We start from the raw sequence: 12,802 nt of genomic DNA on the forward strand, positions 1-12,802 counted from the left end.
TGTCTCTGTCTGTCTCTCTGTCTGTCTCTCTGTCTCTGTCTGTCTGTCTGTCTGTCTGTCTGTCTGTCTCTCCTCTCTCTCTCTCTCTCTCTCTCTCTCTCTCTCTCTCTCTCTCTCTCTCTCTCTCTCTATCTCTCAGTTTTAAGAATGATTTTATTACATGTATTTATAGTAAATAATATTTTTACTTATAAAAATCAAATTTTTGAAGTCTGTGGTAATCCGCCTACTTGAGAGCTGCAAGAAATATGTGATGACAAGAACTCCAACCTGACAAACTGGTGATTTTTGGCTGGTTCTCACATGAGTGAGGTGTGCAATACTACACATAGATCATAAAATATAAATTCTAGTGTCATTTTAATTCAGAAAGAGAACAATTTACCAAACAAAAATTATGAGACTTTGCCAAACAATAAACTTTCTCTTTTGGAGAATCTCTAAAGAATTTCCTTTGACATCAAATTAAACGAAGTTCGATTTTACATTTTTAAAAATACGTTAAATAGTAAATAATTATACTTACATATACAATTTTATCTTTCTTGGATTTACAAGACCAAACTCTTCGAGGATTTGCTGCATTCTAAACATTTACATAGAACATAACAAAGAATACAATTATCAAAAAGAACTCAAATGTTGTCATTACAATCAACATCATTTTGTCAATAACAGACGACAATAGCGTCCAATCAGTATCCCTTACGTTGAGTCCTCTGTTGCATCCTTGTAGAGATTTCTTCTTGAAAAGCAGTATCAGACGCATTTCATATCGCGAAATAGGAGGTGTTTTTCTCGATTACAGATTAGTACCTGCATGTTTACAATGACGATAAGCAAGACTCCGAGAGTTAGCTGAATCACCATATATAAGCAAACCAGACAAACCGAGTCCGAATTTTCAGGCAAAGATGAGGTGAGCAAGTTCAGAAATACCCCATACGATAGGAAAAGGGTCACCGCAAATGAAACCTTCTCTCCACATTCAGCAGGAACAAGGAACGCAAAGATCTTTAAAAATCCCAACAGAATTATAGGAATAATTAAATTCCAAAGATAAAACCAACTCTTCCTTTTCAAGGTAAATGAAATATTGAGCTGGCTGTATTCCCCAACTTCGTCCAGCTCTAAATAACTTTTGTTTTCTGCAATACTGTGGTTTCATTAATATTCAAGGGTATCAATTTTCGTGGATAAAGGGAAAATCACAGTTTTAAGGATACGTAAATTCGTGGCCAATGACCCTATCAATACAAAATGTTAATAAAATTGCATTTCAATGAACATTTAATTTCATGGATCAACTTAACAACGAAATCCACGAAAATTGGTATTCAACGAATATTGATGAAACCACAGTAGACCATATTCCGTTTTCAAAGAAATGGTATGTACCCACGTATTTTTCCGTTTTTGCAATGTTCACTTTCTTATACTTATGGTTCCAAATAGAAAACATCAGTCGGCAGGTTTGAGTATCAAACGGGAAAAATGCGACATCAACTTGGCAGTGAGCATTAAAGACCGAGAACGGCCACCACATAACGTCGCCCGTATAACTGACGGGTAAATAATAGAAACCTCCACCTAAACCAGTTGCTTCTTTTACCCCATTCCTGAGAAATAAGTCAGGTATCCAAATGCTATCTTGGGGTATGGTAAACGAAGACACGTTGTTGTATAGCTTAGGCTCCCAAACAAGAAACTCATCTCTCCAACGTACCAAAAGAAAACCTGTTACGGAAAAAACCCCGGTTTTCTCATTCAGGTAATTTATCCCTAAAACAAACAAAGAAACACTGACATCAATTGATCGGGACTCGTTTCTCACAGGGCGTATTCGTTTGTCGTATTTCTGTGTTTCGAATATTTCGTTTAGAATATTTTTTAAATTTCCTGTTTCCTGACACTCAATAAGATTTAAGCAATAGAAAAAGACGAAACCACAAAACAATATTCTCACACGGGTCACTGTCATAATAATGATTCTAAACATACCATCGCATTCATTTTTAAAAATGCAATACAAGTATTTTTATAAAACTAGCGGAACATCCATACCTTGCGTAAACTGTGTTTACCTCTAATCGATACCTAGTCCTAATCTAAAAACACGTTATATTTAAGTCATACGAGCTGTTATCAATAATGAATGAAAGAAAAACATTGCACATAAATCTAAAACACCAAGAGCAGTGCATTAAGTTATATACTGTAGTCTGTTACCTGTAATTACGTTACTTCTGAAACCCTTATCAATATCTTTGCCGATTTTGGGAATGGTGGTATCGTCTATAGCAAGTGAATCGCCTCGTGGATCGAATAACTTGGTGGAAGTTTTAGAAAATTTGTTAGAAGGGTATCTTGACTGCAGTGAATTTTATAACAAAAACGGAAACATTAACAGAAAAGGAGTATTCTAAAAGTATCGTGAAAAACCAAAAAAGGAGGCCAATATGCCTTAATAAACTGTCAACTGAGTCCCATGCACAAAATTGTGGAGGAGTCTCATAAATGCATTCAGTTGAGTTTCATTATGGATTAAAAAATTATGATATTGTAATGACATTCACCTCCCTGCCTGGAATCTTTTGGAAAAAATCTTATATATCCTATAGTTTAGCACACTTGTAGCAGAGTGTATGACCTACTACTGAAAAGTTGCACAGCTATCATACATAGTATTTGTCCCAGGTCTCTTAGAAGCGAGACCGACCGTGGGTATCCGGCGATGATCTGGGAGTAGAGAAAAAGATTTTCTAAGATTAAATACATTTTCACTATATGCCCAAAGTTTGTCCACCCACAGTCTGACCCCTGATCTAAGGGCCATGAATTTCACAATTTTGGTAAAAGGCTTCATGGACATTATAACTATGCATTCAGTTTTTTCTTCACATGTATGGGAGTAGAAAAGAAGATGTTAAAAAATCGGCTTTTTTGCATATTTGGCCCAACCTGAACCTCCACATCCTCCTAGGGGGAGGCAGAGCCATGAATTTCACAATTTAGATTCCTCTTACCATGGAGATGCTCCACACCAACAATGGTAACAATTGAATGACTCAGGTGACCTAACAAAATCTAAACTATTCATAACACGGCGAAGATAGGAACATTGCGTATACAATGTATATGTATGTTGAATTTTATTTCACAAACTTGAAAAGGCTAATATACACCCGTACGTTGTGACTTGTCAAGTACCGGTATGTTCTTTGTATTGATAGAAAAAAATCTTCTCATCTGGTTAAATGATTTTTCTTTATGATTCATGCTTCATAAGTCCATTTTTTTTTTACATAAAATGTGGTTTTAAATGTATCGTTTTTTGGCAAATAGATTTATATTTTCAAAATAGTCTTGGTCTTAGGTACAAAAAAACTTACTACCATCGTAAGCTAAATAAACGTAATCCGAGGAGAAGAAACTACCTTAATTAACATCATCGAGAGAGTTGGCGGCCTCTTAGTGTAGGCTGACAAATAAACAAACGTGTCTTCGAATCTGTTCGTCATATTCCTTTACAACAAATATATTATTAACTTATTTTTATCTTTTTCTAACCAAGGGTCAGTTTACATATGGTCGCCGACCATGAAACCAAACTCTATATAACAAACAATACGTGTACTTTTCTCATCATTTGTCTTTATTTATTAACTTGATGGCTATGGAAAAGTTTTGTTTTGCATTGTTTTGTTTCTTTGTCTGCTTAAACAACCATTTTAAATAGACTATCTATTTGCTATGAAAATCATATCTAATATTAGAATGTTTATGAAGTTCTCCTTTTTGTTACCTTCGACCTAACTGCATTCTGTCTAATGGCAAAATGGAAGAGTTTGAGCCTTGGTCCAAACCACCTGTTTCCCAAACCCTTATGTTAGCGCTCTCTCTCTCTCTCTCTCTCTCTCTCTCTCTCTCTCTCTCATTCCGTTTTCTTTCCTACAATAAACTAGCAAAGCTTGGCAGCTTTCTCTCTTTCAGAGAATCTCTAAAATATTTCCTTTGACATCAAAATAAACGAACCAAACAGTTTGATTTCAGATGGGTTATCTGTTATTCTACACTTTTAAAAATACGTTCTCGCAATAATATTTACGAAACTCTTCGAGGGTTTGTCGCATCTTAACCATTTAGATAGAACAAAACAAAGAATACAATTATCAAAAAGAACTCAAATGTTGTCATCAAAATTATCATCAGTTTGTCAATAGCACACGACAATACCGTCCAATCAGTATCCTTTTCATTGTGTCTTCTGTTGCATTCTTCTAGAGATGTCTTCTTGAAAAGCCGAAACGGGCGCATTTCATATGGCGAAAACAGTAGGTATTTCTCTCGATTACAAATGTGTACCTGCATGCTCACAGTAAAGACGAGCATGACTCCGAGAGTTAGCTGAATTACCATGTAAGCGCAAATCAAGCAAACCGAGTCCGAATTCTCAGGCAAAGATGAGGTGAGCAAGTTCAGGAATATCCCGTACGACAGAAAAAGGGTCACTGCAGATGAAACCTAAAATCTCTCCACTTTGAGCAGGAATTACGAACGCAAAGATTTTTAAAAATCCCAACAGAATTATGGGAATAATTAAATTCCAAAGATAAAACTGGTATTTCCTTTTCAAGGTAAATGAAATAGTTAGCTCGCTATATTCCCAAACTTCGTCAAATTCTAAAAAAACTTTTGTTTCCCGCAATCAACCATATTCCGTTTTCAAAGAAATGGTACGTACCCACGTATCTGTTAGTTTTTACAATGTTCACGGTTTTCTTATCATGGTTCCAAATAGAAAAAACCAGTCGGCAGGTATGAGTATCAAACGGGAAAAATGCGACATCAACTTGGCAGTGAGCATTAAAAACCGAGAACGGCCACCATATTAGGTCGCCCGTATAACTGACGGGTAAATAATAGAAATCTCCACCTAAACCAGTTGCTTCTTTTACCCCATTCCTGAGAAATAAGTCAGGTATCCAAATGCTATCTTGGGGAATGGTAAACGAAGACACATTGTTATACAGCTTGGGTTCCCAAACAAGAAACTCATCTCTCCAAGTTACCCAGAGAAACCCTGTCACGGAAAATACCCCAGTTTTCTCATCCAGGTAATTTATCCCTGAAATAAACAGAGATACGCTAACACCAATTGATCGGGACTCATTTCTCACAGGGCGTATTCGTTTGTCGTATTTCTGTATTTCAAATATTTGGTGTAGAATGTTTCGTACATTTCCTGTTTCCGGACCCCCAATGAGACTTAAGCAATAGAAAAAGACGAAACCACAAAAGAATGTTCTCACACCAGCCATTTTTAGAAGCAGGGATGCTTATAAAATGTGCTTTAAGAAGTAGACGTGTGACAAAAAGTAAATGTAATTTTTTTAATTTTTTTTTCACACAAAACTTCATTGGGATATTTGGCAAAATTATTGATAGTTCAATCGATGATGTAAGAGCCTGAATGGATATAAAACACAATTATCTTTGATCGTCGTAGAGGGTTATCTAATCGGGTCCATTAACTTAATGCATAAGGGGAAACAGTCCGTTTCAATTGAATGGCTACTGTTAATAAGCATCACATTCGACAATACATTTACACGAGGCATTTGGGAAAAATTCAACAAAGATCTTTTGACAGGTATTTGATTTTAATTAGTAAATAGTATTCGGCTTACCAAATAAATTCATCTCCATCAAACGTAGAAAGATCATTTGTGCAACGATGGCGAACCTACTAATGTAATGATAATTGAAAAGGTTCAGGGGTTTAAAAATGTAGGGTATATGATAAGTAGAAGTGAGATATAAATAAAATGTTACTGATAAAAGTCAGATTGATAGGAGAAAATACAAGCGGTCGATATAGCAATTCTATTTACGCTTAAAATGTTTTCATTACAAAAGATTTACAACAGGAACTGCCAATAATTTTTTATGGTAATATTCTTTACGACACAGCTGCTACAACAAATATGAGCGACCTGGGTTTTACTGATACACTGTGCTGTTTAAAACTTTGTGTTCCCTGTTGCAAAAGGCGTTGACCAACAATCAAACCTCGTTTACTATTTACTGTGGAGAAAGGGTGGAAAATTAAAGAAAATAGAGATTTAATGAGTTCAAGAAATCGGTATTAGACTTTTTGGTTATAATATCTGGACAAAAAATTGCACCACTAACAAAGAGAAATTCTGTTTCGACAGTTTTAATTTTTTTTTTTTTTTATCAAAGAATCGTACGTTACGTTAAAGTCATACGGGATGTGATAAAAAATAAATAAAAGACTAACATTGCAAAAAAAGCTAAAACACAAACAGCAGTGCATTATGTTTTACAGTATGTTATATGAAATAAGGTTACTTTTGAAACATTTTACAATATTATTGACGATTTTTGGAATCAAGGCATCGTCTGTAGCACGTGAATCGCTTCGTAGGTCGATTAACTGACAATGGAATCTTTGAAAAATCTTTTGGAATGGTATCTTGACTGCAGTGATTATTAGAATAAAAAGTAAAACAATTAAATCAATGGCGACATAAACAGGAAAATCGTATTCTCAGAGTTCCATGAAAGTTAATTAAAATCTAAACTATTAACAACACGGCAAAAGATAGACGCAATGCAATTGCAATGTACATCTTTGTTGAATTTTGTTTCACAAACTTCAAATGGCAACAGTGAGTATATACATTGCAACTAGCAATTGATAGGAAAAATACTTTCCCATCTCGCGAAATGATGCAAGTCTGGTTCAAAATGTCGTTTTTGGCAAATATATTTTCATATTTTCATAGTCTTAGTCCAAGGTAAAAACATCCGTCGTACCACAGTTAACTAACGTAACCCGAGATGAGGAAACTACCTCTACCTTTAATAATCGTCATCAAGCGAATCAGTCCCCTTAAACGGCAGGCCGAATGACATAATGGAAGAGTATGAGCCTTGGTCCAAACTACCCGTTTCCAGAACCCTAACAGTAACGCAGTATGTCGCACGATATTTCACCTCATATCTCTCACTTTGTATTTTCTTTCTTTGCAACATGTTTTTGCGAATCTTTTACTCTTAGTAAAATGGTTGATAAAGGCATTGTACGGTAGATTTTTTAAAATAAAATAATAAAAAGGCACATTAACGAATCCATGTACATTATAAGTTCTCCTTCAGCACTTAGTCACGTGAGCCATGCAGTCATACACACAGATCATAAAATATCAATTCTAGTGTCATTTAAGTCAGGAAGAGAAGAATTGACCAAGCACAAATTATGAGACTTTTTGAACCAATAGACAGCCAAGCTGTTTAGGAGATTCTTCCTTCTTCCCTTTAATAAAGTAGCAGAGCTTGGCACCTTTTTCTTTCGGAAAACTCTGAAACATTTCCTTTGACATTAAATTAAAAGAACCAAACTGTTGCATTTCAGAAGGGATATTTGTTATTTTAAACTTTAAAAAATATCTTAAAATTAATACTAACATATAAAATTTTATCTTTCTTGGATAAACGAGACCAAACTCTTCGAGGCTTTCTTGCATTCTAAACATTGACATAGAACATAACAAAGAATACAATTATAAAAAAAACTCAAATGTTGTCATCAAAATCAACATCAGATTGTCAATAACAGACGACAATACCGTCCAATCAGTATTCTTTTCATTGTGTCTTCTGTTGCATTCTTCTAGAGATGTCTTCTTGAAAAGCCGAATCAGGCGCATTTTATTTCGCGAAAACAGGAGGGATTTCTCTCGATTACAAATGTATACCTGCATGCTCACAGTACAGACGAGCATGACTCCGAGATTTAGCTGAATCACCATGTAAGCACAAATCAGACAAACCGATTCCGAATTCTCAGGCAAAGATGGGGTGAGCAAGTTGAGGAATACCCCGTACGACAGGAAAAGGGTAACCGCAAATGAAACCTTCTCATCACTTTGAGCAGGAATGAGGAACGCAAAGATCTTTAAAAATCCCAACAGAATTACAGGAGCGACTACATTCCACAGATAAAACTGGTACTTCCTTTTCAGAGTAAATGAAACTTTAAGCTGTTTAAATACGACAATCTCTTCTAGTTCTAAATAACTTTTGTTTTCTGCAATAGACCATATTCCGTTTTCAAAGAAATGATATAAACCAACATATTCATCAGCTTTTATAATGTTCACTGTTTTATTATCATGGTTCCAAATAGAAAAAACCAGTCGACAGATTTGGGTATCAAATGGGAAGTAGGCGACGTCAACTTTGCAACGAGCCTCGAAGACCGAGTACGGCCACCAGGTGACCTCACCTGTATATTTGACAGGTAAATAGTAGAAATCTCCACCTAAACCTGTTGGTTCTTTGACTCCATTCCTGAGAAATAAGTCGGGCATTCAAATGCTATATTGAGGAATGGTTATGGAAGACACATTGTTATACAGCTTGGGTTCCCAAACAAGAAACTCATCTCTCCAAGTTACCAAGAGAAACCCTGTTACGGAAAATACACCATTTTTTCTCGTGCAAGTAATTTATTCCTGAAATAAACAGAGAAACACTGACACCAATTGATCGGGACTCATTCCTCACCGGTCGTATTCGTTTGTCGTGTTTTTGTGTTTCGAATATTTCGTTTAGAATTTTTCGTACATTTCCTGTCTCCTTGCACCCAATCTGATACAAGCAAATGGCAAATGAAATAAACGAAAAAATAAAAGGATTGGTAATACATCTGTCATTGTCAGAGGCAAGAACGCTTATTAAATTTGCCTAATACATTATACCTTAATGAAGAAAAGTTGGACAAATGTAAATGGATCTGTCATACAAAGTTTAATTGAGGTAATTTACAAAATTGTTGTAGATAAATCGAACTTGATTCGATTTCAAATCACAATAACAAAGGCGGTATGATTGACCTTTGTTATCTTACTAGATGGTTATTTAAACGTGGTCCATTAATTGGAAAACAATGTTTGACTGATAAAATTACTTAATCTCTAATGCACATTAATAATTTTCATTTGCATAACGATGTAAAATAAAATTAATAAATGATAATTAAGGTACCTCACTACACCTTGAAATAATTTCTCAGATCAACAAAAAAATTACTTGATTATGATAGGTATCATGATGGATAAGAAGAATATATGTCAAATAGGCGACGAAATGTGCATTTTAAATAAAAAATGAGATTTTCAAAAATTTTATTCAGTAAACATTAACAAAAGCCCCGGGTGAATTTGAACTCATGATCTGCGGTTCACAAGCCTGTTACTTTAACCAATGAGCTATGACAATATACATCTGAATCGATTGAAATAAACAGCTACTTTAACAAAACATTTAAATCGCCATCTTGTGACGTAGTGTCTTAAAAAGTGTAAGTCTCGGTGTAGTGTTAGTACCTTAAAAAGATTCAGTGTTTGAAAAAGAAATAGGGAAATAACAGCAAGAGGTTGCCCAAATGACTCCAGTGATCTAAAAAAAAATACATGTTCACTATATCGCTAATTTATTACCCCCTTTCCAAATAAAAAGCCCGAACAACTGCCCCATGGACAGTGAATTTCACAATAATTATTTTTACAAAAAAACCCATAATGAATAATGAGTACTCGCTTACACCGATGATCGACTAAAATTCTATTAGTCGATTACTCGTAATGAAGTGAATAAAATTCAAAAATATTATTTATTTTTTCTTAACGTGGCACTGTTTGTTTTACGAATGTTGATAACAGTATTTCTTTTATCGACATATTTGATCCGTAGGTCATGCTCTTTTCCATCGATGTCCCTTGTGTATTTTTGAAGCGGCTAATATTTAATCTCTTTTGATTTCTTAGACATATACCGTTACTTCAGAACAATTTGTGTTTCTTTTAAGTAAGTTATTGAATTAGAGGTTTGTATGATCAAAACTTTTCAATAATTATCTTAAGGCGTTTGTTTTTAAATCATTAAAACTTTGATTGTTGATTTGGCAAGGACAATGACTTAGCACCGTGGAACAGGTCTCATTTGATTTGCGTAAGATGATACGGAGCTCAATTATATGTAAGAGGTCACAAGAAAAAAAAAAGAAAAGCCAGAACATTTTTTTAACAGATATTCAGATAAAATACTTTCCAAATTATTTTAAATCAATTACATTTAGTATATGTTATCATAAGTTTTAAATGTTCTTTAATTTGAGATAAGATCAATGTGGTAGCAACAATATTGAATTTAAAAAAGACTCACAGTTTCATATACGCTTAAATCGTCGAGTACCCGACTATCGCTAGACTAAAACCTCCGATCTATCGACTTAACCAACCGAGTAAAAATGGATTTCGTTTAACTGTGAAAGTACGAAGAAAATGTTATAAAATTTTATACATTTTCACAATGTGGCCCTTCAAAAAGGCCTGAACCTCTGACTCGGAAGCCATGAATTTCACAATTTATAAAGAGAGCTTCAAGGACATCATGACCATGCATTTAGTTTTCAACTTATGTGTGGGAGTAGGGAACAAGGTTTTTTAAAGATTTTTTTTTGCATATGAGGCCATGGGTTCGAGAGATATAACATATTGTACTGAATCAAATGAAACCTGGTTGCCGCTGTTGCAAAAGGCATCGACTTTAACAAACCAAACACTGTGATCGAGTGATGAAAATCAAAGTAAGATAAAGTTTCTATGGTTTTAACAATCGATCATTTGGAAGTTTGTTATCATCTCCAACAGATTTCCATTATCAAGAAAAGTTGTTGCAATAAATACTATACTACATAACTTATTTCGGTTGAACTCGGTGAATTAGAATAAAATTATTTTTGGGAGTTGATTTTAATCAACTCTCCTATGCAGTTACTCAGACAAACCGAAAGTGAAACAGTGTTTGGACCTCAGCACAAATCATTGCTGCTGACAAGACTTAGTTCTTGAAAAAAATTGATTAAATCGATGTAATGTATGCTAAAGCATTGTTTTTCAAGGAAACTTATTTATAAATACCTTAAAAATAGTCAGATTTTAAATGGTACGAACAATTTAAATATTTTTTGTAGTCGTATGTATTCCTACGCCAGAGTTCAATATAGTCTCGTTCAACTCGACGCTCGACTGTCTTCGTAAATCCTTGTCAGAGATTTACGGTGTCAGTCGAGCGTTTGGTTGAACGAGACTAGAGTTCAATATTGCTTGGATCCATACAATTTTCGAGAAATATTTCTATTACTGATACATAAATTGATTGAATTAATTTTATCTTTAAATATTATTCAACATGATTCGTATGGGGGTTTCTCGACATTCTTGTCGAAAAAGTCCAAAAATTCGTATTATAAAAATGTGCGTAATTCAAATTAGAAACTACATGTACTTGTCATGCAAAATAACATATCACTGAGTTTAAGATAAATAAACATCGACAAAATCAACTCGCATCAGTTCTTCAGTACTTTGATTTTTGTGTGGAAACGCCAATAAGAGTTAGAGGCGGGGATTAAAGTTTTGTAGGTAAGTCGTGTTCGATATGTATTCATTCTGGCGTTCTTTGCACGGGAAGGTTTAAAGTGTATGGTTGTGGTAATCAGTACTTGATAAGGTTCTTATTGCGTATACCGGTATTATGGTAATGTGCTCTTGAGCATACATGAGAAGCTGCTTGTCAAATGAAAACTTCAGAAGTTTTCAGATATGATTGATGTTGAATATTGCAAAATATTGATGTTGAATATTGCAGATTGTGTGGAAGTGACTTTCTGTAATGCAAGAACGCAAATGCAATCAAAGTACTGTCGGGAGTTGATTTTATTGATTATTATCAATTTTAAAATCAACGATATGTTATGCAAATTTTTATGATATGAATTCTCGATTTTTCCGACAAGAATTTCGAGAAAACCCCATATGAATCATGTTGTATAATATTTAAAGATAGAATTAATTCCATCAAACTGTATCAGCAATCGAAATGTTTCTAAAAATTGTACACGTCTGGATCCAAGCAATATTGAACTCTAGTCTCGTTCAACCAGACACTTGGCTGTCTCCGTTAATCTCCGACTACCAAGAGAGACTCTCTGCTTGTCGGAGATTTACGGAGACAGCCGAGCGTCTGGTTGAACGAGACTATATTGAACTCTAGCGTAGGAATACTTGCAACTTCAAAAAAAAAACCAATTGAATTGTTCGTACTATATAAAATCTGACTATTTTCAAGGTATTTATAGATACTTTTCTTTTGAAAAACAATGATACTGCATACAGTACACTGAATCTATCTATTGTTTTCAAGATCTACGTCTTGTCAGCGGTGATGATTTGTGCTTAGGTCCAGACCCTGTTTCACTTTCGGTTTGCCAGGGTAACTGCATAGGAGAGTTGATTAAAATCAACTCCCAAAAAATAAATATTGTATTTTTGTTTTTGGTGTCTATTGTTCTTCTTAAGTGCAAGTACTAAAGAAGGTATACGATGCCCAAATCAATTCTACAGTTGTATATTTCCCGCGCTTACTGTGTTTTGGATCTTTGAAACTGGCTCCTAAATTTTAATTTCGAGTAATATACCATGCATATCTTTAAATCAATTTCTAAAACGTTTAATAAAAGAGCTTGATAGGTTATTTAGTGAGTATGAACATCACTCAATATATTGGATTAAAAAAATCAATAACTTTTTACATGTTATTAATAGCTAAAAATCAGCAAGATAAAACATTGATAAAAGATCAAACTGTATTGGTACTGATTGTGATTCTTCACAAAAACTTGTTTAAATTAAATTGATTTTCTTTGAAT

At 34.3% G+C, this 12,802-nt stretch overlaps 3 pseudogenes; all 3 read right to left on the reverse strand.

The window, feature by feature from the left end:
* Nucleotides 1-512: 512 nt before the first annotated feature.
* LOC128187590 (neuronal acetylcholine receptor subunit beta-2-like) lies at nucleotides 513-2,999 on the reverse strand (annotated as a pseudogene).
* Nucleotides 3,000-4,049: 1,050 nt separating this feature from the next.
* Nucleotides 4,050-5,321, reverse strand: LOC128190404 (neuronal acetylcholine receptor subunit non-alpha-2-like; annotated as a pseudogene).
* Nucleotides 5,322-7,554: 2,233 nt separating this feature from the next.
* Nucleotides 7,555-8,831, reverse strand: LOC128187591 (neuronal acetylcholine receptor subunit alpha-3-like; annotated as a pseudogene).
* Between the last annotated feature and the right edge of the window lie 3,971 nt (nucleotides 8,832-12,802).

This window comes from Crassostrea angulata, chromosome 6 (assembly GCF_025612915.1).
Source record: "Crassostrea angulata isolate pt1a10 chromosome 6, ASM2561291v2, whole genome shotgun sequence".
Taxonomy (NCBI): domain Eukaryota; kingdom Metazoa; phylum Mollusca; class Bivalvia; order Ostreida; family Ostreidae; genus Magallana; species Magallana angulata.